Source organism: Canis lupus, chromosome 14 (genome assembly GCF_003254725.2).
Source record: "Canis lupus dingo isolate Sandy chromosome 14, ASM325472v2, whole genome shotgun sequence".
In the NCBI taxonomy this organism is placed as follows: Eukaryota; Metazoa; Chordata; class Mammalia; order Carnivora; family Canidae; genus Canis; species Canis lupus.
The window spans coordinates 33,239,645-33,257,505 of record NC_064256.1 but is presented as its reverse complement, the minus strand read 5'-3'; the positions used below and the strand labels follow the sequence as shown (position 1 = coordinate 33,257,505).

The window sequence follows — 17,861 nt, the reverse complement described above, 5'->3', positions numbered from 1 at the left end:
CGGGGCTTCTCGAGAGGCCAGACCAGATTCCTCTCTTTCCGAAAGAAAAGAAAGAAAGAAAAGAAAGAAAGAAAGAAAGAAAGAAAGAAAGAAAGAAAGGAAGGAAGGAAGGAAGGAAGGAAGGAAGGAAGGAAGGAAGGAAGGAAGGAAGGAAGGAAGGAAGGAAGAAGAAAGGAAAAGAAATAAAATAGAGGTTCCTACCTTCCCCACCCCCACCCCCTTTTTTTAAAGCCTCCAGAGTCGGTGCTGCCCCATCCTGGAGGGGCCGCGCGCCTAGGGTGGTCCTGCAACAGAAACATTTGCAGGGGGTGCAGGGGGTGGGGTCTTCGGACCTCTGGCCCGGTCCTCTTTGGCTTGTCTAGAAGGAAGGAGATGAGGAAAGAAGAGTCCAGGGGACAGGCGACCTCTGAGAAGGGACAGGATCCCCCCTCCCCTCCCCTTAACGCGCAGAACCAGAAAACTCAATCGGGTCCCTCCGGGAGGGAGACCGACGCTTGAACCCCGAGGTGGACGGGGAGGCGGGAGGGGGGAGCTCGGGCTCAGGCTCCAGGGTCGCTCCCGGGCTTCTGGGGATCTCGAGCTCTCGGGACTTTGGCCGCCGAGCGGGGCTTCCCCTGGGCTTCCGGGAAAAGGACCTGGTCTTCCCAGTGCAGCGCAGCTTGAGCGCGCACTTTCAAATTTTTAGCTGTAGACAGAGAAGATGGCTTTCCTTCTAGCCGCAGCTAGGTACGGGCAAAGCAAAAACTCAGAGGAGGAGATGCATCCTTCCACTTTGGAAAACGTGTGTGATGGAGATGAGGTTGAAGCGGGGACCAAAGTGAGGGCCCACCCCCAGTCTGGATCCTCTGACTTTCCACGTTTTTTTTTTTTTCCTTCTGGGCGACCTGCAAACACCTGAACTGCGGTTATTCAGATAGGCGTAGGTAAGTGAGGAGGAACTCGAGGGAACAAGGCCCGCCTAACTGTAAATTCAGAAATTCTAAAGGATAAATCCCAATGCTTTACTTTGTCGCTTCACCTCACACACCTATGCGTGCACACACACATACACAATATACACACACTATTCTCCCTATCATACCTTTAGAAATATGATTCATTTTTATTAATAAGTACTATATACTCATCCTAGAAAGTCTGGAAAGCAAAAGTTTAAAAAAAGTAAAATTTAAATCCACATTACCTCCGCTATTATTTTTATTTCCTTCTAGTCTTTTTTTCCCTGTACAGTTATAAATTATATTTGCTTAACAAATTTGAGATACTTTTCGATATTGATCTTTTTCTAATCAGCAACATAGAATAAGCACTTTCCCCCTGACTTTAAATAATTTTTGAGCATAATTTTGATTACTGTATTTTATTGTCCTAACGATGTACCACAACTTAATGCCAGTCCTTTACAAGTAGAGAGCTAAAATACTTCCTTTTAAGAAAATAAATGTTGATGCAAAGAGCACTCTTCTAAATGGTCTTCTCTGCCTGTGATAATTTCCTGATATTAGATAATTAGAAAGAAAATTTCTTAACCAAATGAACATTTAAGTTTGTGGCTAAAAATGGCCAGATTGCCATCCAGGTCTTTTCTGCTAGTCTACACTCCTTCCCACCAGCATTGCAGGGATTTGCTTGTCTCTCAAGTGTCTTCTTTTAAAACTTTTCCTAGTTCTTCTATCTACAGGAACTGAATTAGTTCTGAAATGATCACCCTACCAAAGGTGATTTCTTATTTTGGCCATGTCTTTTCACCATGATTTTTTCCACCTCTACCATAAGACAATAAACAAGTAAAAGGGAAAAAAATGTAACCAGATAAGACAAAAAAAAAAATCAGGGAATGTATTTTTTTTTATTCTCTAGAACCTTTATAAAATAAACCAAAATTTGGACAATGACCCCTACATCAATTTTATAAGGTAAAATTACTCATTTTTCCCTCTTTTTCTAGACAACTTTTTGGCTACTGGGACTGGCATATCTGTCTGTATTTTTAAATGATTTTATCTATTTATTTGGGAGAGAAAGGGTGAGAGGGAGAGAGGGAGGTCACAAACATTGGGGAAGGGTAGAGGGAGAAGCAGACTCCCCGCTGAGCAGGGAGCTCCATGCAGTATTCTATCCCAGGACCCTGGGATCATAACCTGAGCTGAGGGCAGAACTTAACCCATTGAGCCATTCCGGTGCCCTCTGTATTTTTTAAGATAAATTTAAAATTACTCATTTTAATATATAGAAAGAACATAACTACTTATTTCCCAACTTCTTATGGAGTGCTAGTGGCTCCATCAATACTTCGTGTTTATACAGTTATTTATTTAATCAATTAAAAAATATAATGACATTTTATGTATAGAGTGAATGGGTTCAAAATTGAAAGAACTTGCAGAAGCTCACTTACTCTCCCCCTTAAAGTTCTCCTGAGAATTAAACATCATGTTAAAAAAAAAAAAAAAAAAAAAAAAAAAACAACCTGGTAAGTTTTTTTAAAAAAATGGCTCAACTCTAGGAATCATCAATATTTTTTTGAAAACCAGAAATTAAAAAAAAAATCTGTATAGACAAAAGGACCTCAAAATCACTGGGTCCTAAAGAATAAATACAAGCAATCCATCATCCTTAATCCTCTCCCTCATATTCTGAAACAGTCATATTCTTAGTAAGCACGTAATATTCTATAGTGCATACCTCTTCACCATAGTAATATCTAAAGAGACCCTAAATGATAAGCAATGTCCTCATTATCACCAGAAGAATTATATCCATAATTCTTGAATCCATTAACCCGCAACTGTTTTGTCCTTTGTAAATTATTTTATATGTTTAGAAGCTGCTTTAAAATGTAAAGTCTCGAGGCATTTTCTTTTTTTTTTATTATTTCATCTATTCATGAAATACAGAGAGAGAGAGAGAGAGAGAGAGAGGCAGAGACACAGGCAGAGAGAGAAGCAGGCTCCATGAAGGGAGCCTGACGTGGGACTCAATCCGGGGTCTCCAGGATCAGGCCAGGCTGAAGGCGGCGCTAAACCGCTAAACCGCTAAACCGCTAAACCGCTGAGCCACCCGGGCTGCCCTCAAGGCATTTTCTTAATCATTGTACTGATAGAATAATTTGAATAATCCAAATAAGGATTATAAACACAGAAAAATGGGTTGACTTATTTCTTACACCAAATCATCCATAGAAGTAAGACAAAATCATCTGCATGAATCTGGTACACCTCCATATCTTGACACTCAACTTTTTTTTTTTTTAAGAATTTATTTATTTATCCATGAGAGACAGAGAGAGAGAGAGAGAGAGGCAGAGACATAGGCAGAAGGAGAAGCAGGCTCCTCGCTGGGAACCTGATTGGGGACTTGATCCCTAGATCTGGGATCATGCCTGAGCACAAGGCAGATGCTCAACAGCTGAGCCACCTAGGCATCCTGACACTCAACTTTTCTAAGCAATATGACAGCTTCAGTTTTTTTTCATGTAAGAGACATAAATTTTATGTTCTTTTAATTTTCTTTCTTTCTTTCTTTCTTTTTACCATAGTGGACACACAACATTACATTAGTTTCAGGCGTACAACATAATGATTTAACAACTCTACACTATATGCTATACTCACCACAATGTAGCTACTACCATCTGTTGGTATATTTGTTAAAAAATTTTATTTGTTTGTTTATTTGAGAGAGAAAGAGAGTGCAAGTGAATGTGGGGGGCAGAGGAAGAGGGAAAGAGAAACCCAAGCAGATTCTGCTCCACAATGAGTATGTAGCCTACAGAGTCTAACACAGAGCTTGATCTCAGGACCACGAGATCATGACCTGAGCCTGAGCAGAAACCGAGAGTCAGATGTTTAATGTACTTCACCACCCAGGCACCCCAAGTATACTTTTTAATACAAATGTTTTTAGTGCATAACACATCTTATGTTAAATTTTTTTTTTTAAGATTTTATTTATTCATGAGAGACACAGAGAGAGAGAGGCAGAGACATAGGCAGAGGGAGAAGCAGGCTCCCTGTGGCGAGTCTGCTATGGAACTCAATCCCAGAACCCTGGGATCATGACCTGGGATCATGACCTGAGACGAAGGCAGAGGCTCAACCACTGAGCCACCCAGGTGCCCCAAAATTGTTTTATTCTTTATCTTTTAAACTAACACTAATAAACTACAAGTAGGTATTCTCAATACCTTCCACCAGTTAAAAAAAATCCTACTGTTAAATTACTTCTGGAAAATTAAAATGTTTTTGAAATCTAAAAGTTATTTGGACGTTTGGAATCTAAATACCATTTTAGATGTTGTTTGGGGCGATTTATTTACATACAATTTACAGTCTGAAACCTTCCTTTTGGTCTCAAACTAAGTTCCCCATAATTATCAGGTTACTATTAGTATTCAGAACTGTAAACCAAGAAAAGATCTATATGAAATTGTATTTGAAAGACATAATTGAACTTTCCAAAGAAAGTAAAAATAATCAGAAGCCTTTTACCATCAATGGGCAGCTATTCAGGATGATCATCTTTTACGGTTGCCCAATGTGAAAGCAGATTTTGGCAAAATTAGCACTGAAAATTGAACCAAATATTATACTTGTATGCATAATTTCTGCATGAACATACAATTAAGATCCTTAGATGGAATTTATTATTGCATTCGTCAGCAATTCCATTATAAAAACATGATGGTGGAAGGTTTATAACAAAACTATAAAAATGCTGAGATGAAATCTGATAAGCAGAGTTTAGCACAACTGTTTTCTTAATTACAAATCTTCAAAGAAAATTTCAAAGGCAACGAAGACACTTAAGTACATTTTACATATGACCTTCCAAAATGAACCTGCAATTTGAAAAACCAGGAGATTGTCTTTAATACAAAAAGTAAATTATTTTATTTTTCCAAAAATAACTGGTGGACTAATTTAAAGTACTAAATCTACTTTTCATAGGGTGATATTATTTCATTAAATTTATCTTTAATATAAGATAGAAAAGTATTGAAGTTTTGGTATATACCTTTATCTTGGTGCAAGTTCATTCAAAGGTTCCTGAACTTTGCCAACATGTTGGGTGAAGTTAGTCCTAGTTTCTGGTCACTACCCTCTCTTGCTGTGAATGCTGGACTAAAAAAGATTGCAAAACAAGAGTCAGCAGTTCTGACCATTTTGTTTTGACTTTGGGGTTTCTTTGAATCCAAAGCTCAAAACCAAACCTGGCAGAGGAGGAGAAGTAAAGGAAAGAAGCCATGTAAACTAACATGAATAAAATACCAGAAAGATGGAAAAAATCCTCAAGTCTCTATAATTCAAAGCCTATACATTTCCACAACTTTCTCTGTGACCCTAAATTTTTAGTTCTGTGCCTGAAATATATTCCATAAAGAAATACAAGGAAATGCAAAGAATAGTATGAATGTATTTTAAAACACTTCTTATGGTTACTATTTGGTAGAAATCCATTCTTAATATTGCAGAAAGCAAAGAATTTTTAATGTTCAGTGAAACCAAAAATTTAATAAATATGATGGAAATTATCATAATAAAATGACTTATGGTTACTTAGTGCTTTATGGTTTTCAAAGCACTATTCACGTACCTCCTCTCATTTGATCCTCCCAACTGGATTTCAAGGGAACTAGAGTCTCTCTATTAAATTGAGTCATCACAATACCATCTTAAAAATTCATTCACTCATTGAAATCAGCATGATACTGAGATACCTATAGAGGACCAACAGTCACATATAAGCAACACTTCACTTTGAAAGATATTGTTTCCAAAGATCAAAAGCACCTTAACACACTTTGTGGATGATAAATTATACAAAAGGCTAGTAGAGTCCAGCTCCCTCAAAGCCAAATTTTACCACCTTCCATTTAGGGCTCTGTGAAAGAGATTTCCACCTGCAGTCAGCAAACGTAGATGACCTCAAAGCAGCTGTTGCAGACAGCTTTTTATAATTTCCAGTCTTCAAAAGGGAGGAAAATATCTATGAGAATCTGGAAATAGATCAAACAGTTGGTATACAATAAAAGGCAACAACATCACATACATGTGTTTGAATGAATGAACAAATGAATGGAATATGATTACACAATTATTTTACTGCAGATAATTTTGTGATTTCTCCAAAACTTAGTGAAATCACTAGTTGCATTTGTTACAAATCAGATCTTGAACTCACTGACTATATTTAGTCCCATAGTTTAGTGAAATGTTGGAGAAGCTACAAATGGTCTGAAGGAAAAAAAATGGAATAATTGGATTCTTAGGTCTGAGTATAGTAACAATATCTATAACCATATTTTTATTTATATAATAGCACGTGTTCTAAACACTGAGTTGGGTTCTTTACATAACTATTAAAGTTCAAATAATAATTTTAGGATATGGATACCATGATTACCCTAGCAGTCATGAGGAGAGTATGGAATTAAGAAGTAAATAACTTGCCCAGGCTCAATCAGCAAATAGATAGTGAAACTAAGATTTATACCCAGTCAAGGATTTGAGACCAATTTCTTAGGGACTGAGGTTATTTGTGAATGAGTATATGTTTATTATTTTTAAGCAGAAATTATGTGCTAAAAATAAGTAACTATCTTTATAAGGATCAGAAATGTGGACATGTGTTTATCATGTACCAAAGGAATATAGTTTTTTTAAAACCGGTAAGGTGGACTACTGGTGTAAGTTTTTGAAGAGGCCTTGAAATAATCTTCTATGGATATTTTAAAGTCAAAACTTTCCTCTAGGGGCTTCAATGCAATCCTGCCACAAGAAAAGAGACAAAACTCTTTTTGATGAACATAATGATTATAAACACAAGCTTTGGAATTTGGCAGAAGTGGGTTTGAATTGCAAGTACATCACATCATGTTATGGAAGTAGTACAGCTTATTTAACCTTGTTGGCCTTTAATTTATTCATCTTTAAAATAGAGATAATAAGGCAGCCCTGGTGGCTCAGCGGTTTAGTGCCACCTTCAACCCAGGGTGTGATCCGGGAGACCTGGATCGAGTCCCACATCAGGCTCCCTGCATGGAGCCTGCTTCTCCCTCTTCCTGTGTCTGTGCCTCTGTGTGTGTGTGTGTGTGTGTGTGTGTGTGTGTGTGTGTGTGTCTCATGTATAAATAAATAAAATCTTAAAATAAAATAAAATAAAATAAAATAAAATAAAATAAAATAAAATTAATAATATTCAGCCAGTTGGGCCATTATAAGGATTGACTGAAATATGTATGCAGAGTAAATGGTGTACAAGCACTCAGTAAATGGTAACTACTATTAAAATACTCATCATCATCATATCCCTTACAACTTTATGGCAATAAAAAGTCTATGAACAAGGCACCACCTTTACTACCAATGATAATATATGAAAGTACAAAATATAAAAAGTAGAATTCATTATAAAATACCTTTAGGTAAATTGAAAAATATCAGATTTTTCCTCCAATATTTTTTATTCCTGGAATACTTATATGTCAGCATTTAGTTCTGGTCTCTGCATCTTTCTAAGTGGAACAATACACACCCGTCAAATGAACAGGGAGATCAAAACTCCCTCCTTTATTTTTTTTAAACTTATTTTTATTTATTTATGATAGACATAGAGAGAGAGAGAGAGGCAGAGACACAGGCAGAGGAGAGGGAGAAGTAGGCTCCATGCCAGGAGCCCGACGGGGGACTCCATCCCGGGACTCCAGGATCGCGCCCTGGGCCAAAGGCAGGCGTGAAACTGCTGAGCCACCCAGGGATCCCCCAACTCCCTCCTTTAACTTGCTACTGCGATTGCATATATATTTTAAAGGAAAGGAAAGTGATTTTAAATCTGAGAAAAATGATATGAATTCAGAGAAGCTCTTTAAAAAAAGAAAGATTTTATTTTACTTATTCATGAGAGACACACAGAGAGAGGCAAAGACATAGGCAGAGGGAGAAGCAGGCTCACTGCAGGGAACCCAATGCAGGACTTGATCTCAGGGCCCCGGGATCATGCCCTGATCTAAAGGTAGATGCCCAGCCATTGAGCCACCCAGGTGCCCCTCATTCAGAGAAGTTCTATTTTATCAGCAGCCTAGACATTACATTTAAATATATATTGTCCAAGTAAGTGTGCGTTTATTCAATCAGATAATTTCTAATGGAATAGTTCTGTATCTTAATTGCAACAGTAGTTGCACTGACCTATATATGTGATAGAATGACATAGAACTATGTCTTTTTACACCGATGTTAATTTCCTGGTTTTGATATTGTAATATAGTTATGTAAGATATAACCAATGGAGAAAGCTGAGTGAAAGGCACACAGAACATCTCTATACCACCTCTGTAATGTCCTATGAATCTATACTTAATTCAAAATAAAAACTGAAAAAATCAGTTAATAACTATGACATTCATTTGAACCTATAAAGCACCTAACAAATGTGAATTATCATTAATTTTAGGGAGACATTCACACATACTTGATTCTTGTCCTGTTCTATAATTTTTCTTCAAGTGTTTCATGAAAGTGAAGCCAAGTTTTGTTCATGGTATTATGTGGATCCTGGAATGAAAATCAGGACTCTACCCCTGAAAGTCATAGCCAAGAACTAAATATCTGATTCTGGATTCTGTGGTCCATGCCAACTTCCTTGGCCAGATACATTCATTCTCAAGTATGGGTTTGAGTGTTGGAAGAGCTACACATCCTAATTTTGCCACTTACTAGATTAGATAACTCACTTAAAAGATCTGGGCTTCAGTACCAATCCTGGTCTATAAAGTAGAAGTAATAAATGCAGAGTTATATAAATTGTCAGAAGAGATCACATAAAGTGCTTAGTACAATGCCTCATACAAAGTAAATATTTAGTGAATGTTGTTATTGTTTATGCTATTTCAATGTTGAACGTGTATATAAAATAAAATGACAATTCAGCCTTTTAGAAAGGCTCATGAGAACAAATACGAAAACAATATTAAATTGTCTTGCTTCTCCTAAACAGAATCAGTCTTTTAATTAGCATGGCATTTGTGCCAAATTTAATCTGCCAGCATTATAGTAAATTTTTGTTTAATTTTGTTTTTAAACATAGAAATTTAAAGATAAGGCTTCTGGTCCATGACATGTAATCACAATCTTTGATCTGCCAGGAAGGTCACTGTAAACCCTACTTTTCTGAAATAACCTCTAAAATTTTCATATAAAGTTTTTTATATGAAAAGATGATACCTTGATTGGTAAATCCTCCGAGAATTTATTTTTGAACAAATTCATTTTGAAGGCTGTAGTGTTGGTAATAGCAATTGAGAAGTAGAACTGCCTCAATTATTATGCATACCTGATCTAGACAAACATGAAATATGAAAACCTGGAACTCAGTTCAGTCAACCAGGAATAGATACACAATCATGCTTTGTTTTAGGTTCCCTGAGGGACATAGGAGTCCCTATGCACCCCAGAAGTTTAAATAATTGCCACCTGCTTTCCACAGAAGAGAATCAGAGAGGAAAGGAGAAAAGGACCCTCCTTGGAACAACAGAGAGGGAAGTTGGGTCTCAAGGTGCATTATTGGAAATCCTGCACTATTTCTGCCATTTATACCTTTATGAAAATTTGGCACCTAGCTTTACCCTCTTTATTCGTGGATTTTTTTTCACTCTGAAATTAGTAAATTTATACAAAATCTTTGAAAAGTTTTGTACACTTTGGCCTAAATTTATTTGTAATTTAAATAGGAGTTTTTGAAAAGATGAAGTTGGCATGAATTTCTCTCAACATTTAAAAATGGGTAACTCTAAAAAAATTAAATAAATAAATAAAAATGGAGTGTCTGGGTGGCTCAGTGGGTTGAGTGTCTGATTCTTGATTTCAGTTCAGGTCATGACCTCGGGGTCCTGAAATCAAGCCCTGCATTGGCTCCATGCTCAATGAAGACTCTGCTTGAGATTCTCTACCTCTCTCTCTCTACTTCTCCTTCTGCTCATGCTAAATAAATCAATAAATATTAAAAAAATAAAAATGAAAATGTGTAACTCTTTCATATCCACTATTTTAATAATTTTTATTCCTTGCATAGAAAGATAAAAGGATAATTGTCATGTCTTGTTCCTTTGAAAAGCTTTGATTCAACTTTAAATGGTTTATTTGAGGGTTGATGGTAAAGGGCCTTCTGAAATTTACTAAAATTTTTCTGACTTGGGGAGCATACCCACTTTCAAATATTCTCACCATGGGTTCATACTTTGACCAAAAAATGTGGTAACTATAGTTAACAAACATTTGACAAGTGGTTTTGTTAATTGTAGATCTTATTGAACATGCCACACCATTGCTTTCATCACTATTCCCTTGCTTAATCTCACCGCAGTCCATTAAAATTAGAGCAGATGAGCTCAGTTAAAATATGCATAAAGGATGCCACTTTGTTTCAAGACGACACAACCACAAATTAAACTTCATACCCTTACTAGTATATTGCATTTCATCAAATTCAATCAACCACTTCTAAAGTTAACATGAAGCAGGCTTAAAAATGCTTAGGACTTAAAGTATTGCACAACAAAACACAACAAAAATCTTCCCAAATTGCATCCACATGAAATAATACACCATACTTTAATCCAAATCTCAATGTCCTTATCCAGGACACCCTCCAAGCTTCTCTTTCTATGGTTATAACCCTTCCTTCCATTGTATGGTTCACATACATGCAAACATGCATACATGTAAAAGTCTTTTTATCAGAACGCATTCAAAAGTGTTTTAGAATGGGTGGTCCTTATGTAAATTTTTTCACTATTAACTCAAATCTTTTTTTTTTAATTATTATTATTATTTTTTTTATTTATGATAGTCTCACAGAGAGAGAGAGAGGTAGAGACACAGGCAGAGGGAGAAGCAGGCTCCATGCACCGGGAGCCCGATGTGGGATTCGATCCCCGGTCTCCAGGATCGCGCCCTGGGCCAAAGGCAGGCGCCAAACCGCTGTGCCACCCAGGGATCCCTATTAACTCAAATCTTAAAACTGATTTCATATCTCTTCCTTTTTCTTCATACTTTGGTAGTTTCACTATTTTTTCAAATTGCCATCTCTTTCTTGAATATTTCATGTAATATTAATGATTGTTGAGCATTTCTAACTTTTGTCACCAAAATTCAAGTAAGCATCAGTGTCTTTACATATATTGAAAACAAGCCCAGGAATTATTCCAGTTACTGACTGATCATTAGCCACACATAAGTATATCAGACCTAAATATAATTACCAAGACCAGCAGCCAGTAAATTGTAGAAAAGGTGTCTGGAATTGCCATTCAGGAAACCTACAGAACACTCATTGATTAGATGAGGGTCATTTACTCAATGAGAAAAACAGAATTTTCCCTGGGAGCAGAACTACTTCCTCTTGGAGAGATTCAATACTATCTGAAGTTCAGGTAATTTACCATATCAAGAAAGGCGTTAGGATTCAAGAATGCTCTCTGAACTTTGGCTCTAGTTGAGAAGATCTAAGCCGTATTTTACAAGATTAGGGCATTTTGTGAATTCTTACAGCTTGCTTACAGAAATTTCACTAGTAGGAATTTAGCCTAGGAAAATAACACTATATATTATTGTTTATAATATTGAGAAAATAACCTAGATATCTAAAAATGTAAGTCCTTAAAAGATGTAAGTCCTTGTTTAAAATTGTGGTCACCTGGGTGGCTCAGTTGGTGAAGTGTCTGCCTTAAGCCCAGGTCAAGATCCGGGTCCTGCGATGGAGCCACACTGGGCTCCCTGCTCAGTGGGGAATCCGTTTCCCCCTCTGTCCCTCCCCTCAACTCATTTTCTCCCACCCTCCCTCTCTCTCAAATAAATAAACTGTTGTGGTCATTTAAAGGATGATGTACAAAAGAGATTGTGCTGTGAAAAGATGATTCCAAAAAATGATAAATGAAAAGGTATACAGCTAAATGTAAGGCATGATTTCATTTCTGTTTCATATAGATATGTGTATAAATATGTGTTTATGTATGCACTTTACTTACATATAAATATTTATATATGGATATAAATATTTTACATATGCTCTATAATTGGCCATTTTTGTACTTGTTTATATTTTTCCAGTTTTCTAACATTCTTTTGTAGTCAGAAAAATAGCATAATTATTTTAAAATAAGTGGGACTACATCAAACTAAAAGCTCTGCACAGCAAAAGACACTATCAAAAAATTAAAAGGCAATCGATGGAATAAGAGGAAATATTTGCAAATATCTATCTGATAAGAGGTTTAAATCCAAAATATCCAAGTAACTCTTACAACTCAATAGCAAAAAACACAAATAATCCAATTAAAATGGACAAAGGACAGGAAAAGACGTTTGTCCAAAGAACACCTACAAACGGCCAACAGGTACATGAAAAGGTGCTCAACATCACTCATAAGCATGGAGATGCAAATCAAAACCACAATGAGATGTCATCTCACACCTATCAGAATGGCTATTACCAAAAAGAAAAGAGAGAAGTGTTGGTAGGATGTGGAGAAAGGGGAACCCTTTTACAATGTTGGTGGGAATATAAATTAGTAGTCACTATGGAAAACAGCTTGAAGGGTCCTCAAAAAGTTAAAATAAAACTATTATATGACCCAGCAATCCTATTGCTGGTTATCTATCTGAAGGAAATGAAGGCAGTGTCTGGAAGGGATATCTGTGCTCTTCATGTTCACTGCAGCATTATTTACAACAGCTGAGACACGGAAGCAACCCGGTGTCCACTAATAAATGAATGGATAAAGAAAGCGCGGACTATACATGGATTGGAATACTATTCAGTCATTTAAAAAAAGAAGAAAATACTGTCTTTTGCAATTAGTGATGGATTTTGAGGTCATTAAGTCAGAGAAAGACAAATACTGTATATTCTTACTTACATGTGAAATCTAAAAATACCAAAATCATAGAACTGGAGTAGAATGGTGGCTGCCAGCAGTTGTGGGGCAGAGGAAATGGGAAGAATGGGAAGATGTTAGTCAAAGGGAACAAACTTCCAGTTAAAAGATTAATTCTGAGGGTATAATATACAGCATTGTTCTAATGAACAATACTGTATTATAGACTTGAAAGTTGATAAGAGAATGGATATTAAATGTTATCAAAATTAAAAAAGAAAAATACAATTATTTTATATTAAAAATAGCCACACAAAACAATTTGTGAATTTTGTCAGTTGTGTGTCAGGATGCTATTACTCAAGGGAGAACTATTGCCTTCTTAGCTCTAAAATATTTATTTATTTTTTTATTTTTTTTTTTTTGTTTTTTTTTTTTTTTTTTTTAGCTCTAAAATATTTAAAACTAGGCATTTAATATGCTGAGATGTGACATTCTGTAATATTTTTCTTTGGATACCGCAGAGCATAACATTATCAGCATACTAGAGGCCTCTCTCATGCTTCCCTCCAATTATGGCCCTTCTCTCCCTACAAGGATATCCAGTAACCTGATTTTTAACAACCTTGATTAGCTTCCCAGTTTTTGTATTGTTTTATGTGTAATGGAAATCATCGGGTTTGGGGAAAAGACTGCTTTTCAATTACAAATCTGTCTTCAATAAAACATGTATTTTGACATTCCTCCTCCCCAAACATACAAGAGAAGTTGAAATTAATTAGCAAGATAAGGAATAAATTTACCATTAACTACACAGAGTTAAAAACTAAAAGGAAAAGTACTTGTAAATATACACTTCAATTTTATTGATACTGAAATGGAAAATGCAAGTGGAAATTTTAACAATGTTGTGAGCCTTCTTAAACACAGCTGAGTTCACCCACAACTTACACACATACACACACACACGCCTAATAAAAATAACTATCATAAACTATACTAATTTCTAAGGAAATTCCTGGTTTTTAAACAATTAGCACCACAGTTTTCTTCCTATTTAGCTCCATGGGCATTACAATGCATGTATGAGTGCTTGTGCATGTGCATTGTGTGTGTGTGTGTGTATGTGTGTGTGAAGGTACAAATTGTATAACATTTAGTGTTTACTTCATCTTTTTAAAGGACATATTAGAACCAGATAAGTGTACATATCCATATGCATATTCATTGTCATATACTTTTCATATTCATGTTTGAAAACTGCCATATATTAAAAGAAAAAATATATTTCTAACATAATTTCAAAATATTTCAAACTTGCACTGCTTTTAATAACTTTTATTGTTTTTAACATGTGACATTTTATCCCCATTAGCAATAACAGATGTCTAATGCATTAAAAAGGAAAATCCTGCACATATGTTGAAATAGAGGACTTTACTGAAAGGAAAGCATGTGCTTTGATTTATATTAGTCAAAATTTAGATACTGTACTTGGTGCTATTTCAGGAAATGAAAAGGTGAGGAAACAGTTATATACTATTAAACCAGAGCAAAAGTCTCCATAGAAACCAAAACAGTTTCAGTGGGAGCCACATAAGCTAAATTAATACCTAGAATATGGTCATATTAGCCCCTAGAGAGCTAATTCGAATGGAATAAAAACCTGTCTACTGGTTCATGCATGTTACATAGTATTTACAATTATTCTTTGTTCACGTCTGATTGTCAAAAACTCATCAGTCGAGACTATGAAAATCTGGGTGAATACTAAAGAGAAAAGATCACAAAAAGTCCATTATCTTCACTACAAGTCAAAGGGCAAACTGAAAAATAATGAAGGAGAAATCCCATTTTATTTGTATTTGGCTGGTGTTTTGCCTCAGATTTCACAGACACTCCTGTAGACGTGGCTCCCCACTCCACTGCAGACAGTGCTGAGTGAGAAATCACAAGCCAGTAGGGACAGCAATTGATTTACTGAACAACTACTATGCACTAGCTGCCTACATATACTATGTCATCCCATCCTTACAAAATACTATGATGAATATTAATATGTCAACTTTACAAATAAAAAAAAACAAGCTCAAATTGGATAAAATATCCTGTCTAAACTTAGACAGGGTGGAGCCTGATTTTGACCTAGTTGTCTCTTTCTCTAGAAGTGACTGTGACAAATGTTGCCATAGTATAGCTCTGTGCCCCTGTCAATTAGCTGGACGATGGCATGTACTCCTTGTGAAGGTGGCCCAGCATTGTTTGTGCATCCAGTTTGGTAAGGAACTTATTTAAGTACAGACTGAAGGACTCCTTTAAGGGTTACTGTTAGTTCCTATGGTTTCAATTTATACCATCTTTCAATACTATATGTGTTGCTAGCAGGATGATTTGAATTTTATGCAATTTATGTTTTGTTTCCTTACTCTCATTTTCTATATTGCTTTGTGTTCACAGAGTGTGAAAGAGTTTCTTCCATCTAAATTGGGCTGTTTTCTTAAATGCTTCAGAAATACATATGTGTGACCTACATGTATAGCTTCTTACTGCCTGATAACTATAACAAAAAGGCTACCACCTCAAGACCACATAATCCTTGATATTTCCTTCATGCGATGCATTTGAGGCTCTGATTTAGAATTAATGATGAGGTACACTGTCATCTAAAGTATCCTACATAGGATATTTATCGTATTTATGATGCTTGGAACAGCAAAAAAAAGGGGGGGGGAGGAGGGGAGAGTACGTGAAATATATAAGCATTAGATAAATCTATCTCGTGTTTTGGCTGATATGTCCTAACTAGTCCAACCCTTGTGCTACTGGACAGTTACTTTGTTTTTTTTTTTCTTTTTGTTCACTGTATTTTTCTGGCTCCTTAGCAAAATTAAAACTAAATTGAGATGATCTTCTATAAGTGAAATTCTAACCTTAAAACTGAGAAAATTTCCTCGTAAAGATGTTTACTTCATCATCTCCACAAAAGGAAAATACAACTTATGGGTTTAAACTAGTTCATATCTAAATACAATTCTAGTATAAGACAATAACATTGCCAAGTTATAATGCCAAAGAACCCAAAAACAATGTAAAGAGCAGCACCGAGGTCAGAAATGTCAAGTCCTACTTGCAAGAGGACAGTGTGGACAAACCCCAGTGAAACATCTTTTAAGAGGGAAGGGTACTATTCAGACTAAACTATGAATCTAAGGGTGGCTGGAAACTTTTCATGGAGGCTGATCATAAATTTACTACTGAATGAATCAAGTGGCATAAGTGAATATAATTCTTAGATTTATAACATTTAATTCAGAAATAGAGGTTCTCTGGGGCACCTGGGTGGCCCAGGGGTTGAATGTCTGCCTTTGGCTCAGGTCATGATCTTGGGGTCCTGGAATCGAATCCTGCATCGGGTTCCCCACAGGGAGCCTGCTTCTCCCTCTATGTCTATGTCTCTGCCTCTCACTCTTGTCTCTTATGAATAAATAAATACAATCTTTAAAACACATACACACACAGAAATAGAAGTTTTCTTGAGATAAAATTCCAACAATGGGAGAATTTCCGTGTCAGAAGATATGACTTATGACATTTTCCTTATGAGCTTAAAGTATAAGACCATTATTGTATCTCTGATTTTGTGAATGTTCTTTAGACTACTTCAATATTGCATAAATCTGTTTTTCCCCCATACTGACTGGTTTGCTACAAGTTAGTTGTTGGTGCTTTTTAATATTCCTATATCATTCGTAATTGGCTTTCAATGCATTTATATTACAATTCTACTAGTCCTTTCTTGATCATTCATGCCACAAGGATAAGTGGCTATGTATAACAAAAAATAAATAAAATCCTCATAGATCTCTCTTGCCTCCCTTCTCTTCCCTCTTTCCCCACAGTTTTTCCCCTTGTTCATGTTGTCACTGTTAGATTCATTAACTAAATTTTATATAATAGCATATAAAAGTTTATTTTCTTTTCTAGATTCTTTCCTTCTGTGAAAAATGCATGCAAATTATGTTTTCTACAGAAATTATAGAGAAGAAAACATGAAGATCTATTTTCTTCAGTTTAGTGAAGTGAGTGGGCTATAAATATCTCCTTTGGGAGAGAAGTTGACAACATGATCAAGAAGGTGAACAATTTCCTGACTTCCCTTTCCCAAGTCAATATGTATGGTCATTCTTATGTGCAGCCCTACACTAAGCAAGCACATAAATGTTAGCGAGGAGAGAGTGAAAAGTAGCAATAATGTAGGCTCAGTTTACATTTAAATTGGGCTGGAGCAAACTGAGTTCTCTTGCTCTGTTCAGCATCCAACTCTTGTGCTAACTTTCAGGAAGAATTTAACAAAAATCTATCAAGTTTATTGGATGCTTACTATGGGCTTGACTCTGTTCTCAACACAATTTTCTCCTTCAGTTAAGATATCTTCCCTAAAATGAGCTCACAGTGGAATGAGGGATATACACTTACTCAGCTTGTGCAGATACTGGATGGGACATGTGGGAGTCTTAGGAACACTAGCTATTGGAATATAATAGAAGACATGTACTTAATATATTGTAAGTTGTGTGGTACCTTATACTGAAATGCCCTTAGGTTGAGACTGCTGGAAGAGGAGCACTGACATGCTGAGTAAAACAGCCACATACCTAGCACGCACACTATGACTAGGTCTAAAGGAGTAAATTCTAAGCCATGCTGAAGCCAAGATTCATGACTATTTTATTCACTACTTGATTAAGAGCCTGTTAATTATCCAACACGACCCATTCTCCCCTTCTTCCTTTAGCAAAAGAAACTGTGAAAGTGATGCTTGACATGGCTATCCAGCTAATGACTACATTTCACAGCCTCACTTGTAGTTAGTTGTGGCTAAGGGACTATGAGCTAATAATGGCATGTGAGGAGTAGTCACATGTAATTTCTAGACAGGGCCCTTTCGAGAGGACATGTCTTCCCTTGGCTTCTCTCCTTTCTCAAT

At 36.1% G+C, this 17,861-nt stretch overlaps 1 long non-coding RNA gene across 1 annotated transcript in view; it reads left to right on the top strand.

Moving 5' to 3' along the window:
- Nucleotides 1-3,031: 3,031 nt before the first annotated feature.
- Nucleotides 3,032-17,861, top strand: part of LOC112670538 (uncharacterized) — a 24,738-nt gene continuing 9,908 nt past the window's right edge. Inside the window, exon 1 of the long non-coding RNA XR_007402036.1 lies at nt 3,032-3,184. This is a non-coding gene — a long non-coding RNA (uncharacterized LOC112670538). The remainder of the gene's footprint in view (nt 3,185-17,861) is intronic.